Here is a 1,115-nt window from a genome sequence, read left to right as displayed (position 1 = left end):
TGTGGTGGCTCACGCCTGTAATCTCAGCACTTTGGAAGGCCGAGGCAGGTGGATCACGAGGTCAGGAGATCGAGACCATCCTGGCTAACATGGTGAGACCCCGTCTCTACCGAAAATACAAAAAATTAGCCGGGCGTGGTGGCAGGCGCCTGTAGTCCCAGCTACTCGGGAGGCTGAGGCAGGAGAATGGCGGGAACCTGGGAGGCGGAGCTTGCAGTGAGCGGAGATCGCGCCACCGCACTCCAGCCTGGGCGACTCCGTTTCAAAAAAAAAAGATATGAGCATGTAAACTACACAAAAGCCCACTTTCCTCTCTGGAATCCAAGGGGTGAGGCATCAGGGTGATGGGGGGAGGGCCCGCTGCTGTGGGTGGGGCTGGGGGGGGCCCCCTGCCCTCCCTCAGGGCAGAGCTCTCCTCAGGGGCTTCCTGTTGTTCAGGACTCTGGCCCGCTGCTCAGGAGGAAAGGGCAGGTCCTACGTCTGCCTCTGAGGCTGGAGCCTCTAGGCTGTGGGACTTCCTGACATGGGGGCGGGTGCTATGAGACCCCTGGGGCTGCACCTCACTGTTCTCTGGACTCACCCCACTCACCCCACTCGCCCCACTCGCCCCATTCACCTCTAGACAGCCGGTTGTTCACTATCACAGGTCTGGACCCAGAATGGGGGATGGAGTAATAAAAAGTAAAAAGACATTCTGGGCCGGGTGTGGTGGCTCAGGTCTGTAATCCCAGCACTTTGGGAGGCTGAGGTGGGCGGATCACCTGGGGTCAGGAATTCAAGACCAGCCTGACCAACATGGTGAAACCTGTTTCTACTAAAAATACAAAATTGGCTAGGCATGGTGGCTCACGCCTGTAATCCCAGCACTTTCAGAGGCCGAGGCGGGTGGATCACGAGGTCAGAAGATCGAGACCATCCTGGCTAACACGGTGAAACCCCATCTCTACTAAAAATACAAATAATTAGCCGGGCGTGGTGGCGGGCGCCTGTAGTCCCAGTTCCTCGGGAGGCTGAGGCAGGAGAATCGCTTGAACCCGGCAGGCAGAGGCTGCAGTGAGCCGAGATCATGTCACTGCACTCCAGCCTGGGCGGCAGAACAAGACTCTGTCTCAAAA

The sequence above is a fragment of the Mandrillus leucophaeus genome, unplaced genomic scaffold, assembly GCF_000951045.1.
Source record: "Mandrillus leucophaeus isolate KB7577 unplaced genomic scaffold, Mleu.le_1.0 Scaffold41, whole genome shotgun sequence".
In the NCBI taxonomy this organism is placed as follows: Eukaryota; Metazoa; Chordata; class Mammalia; order Primates; family Cercopithecidae; genus Mandrillus; species Mandrillus leucophaeus.
This window is presented reverse-complemented; position numbering follows the sequence as displayed.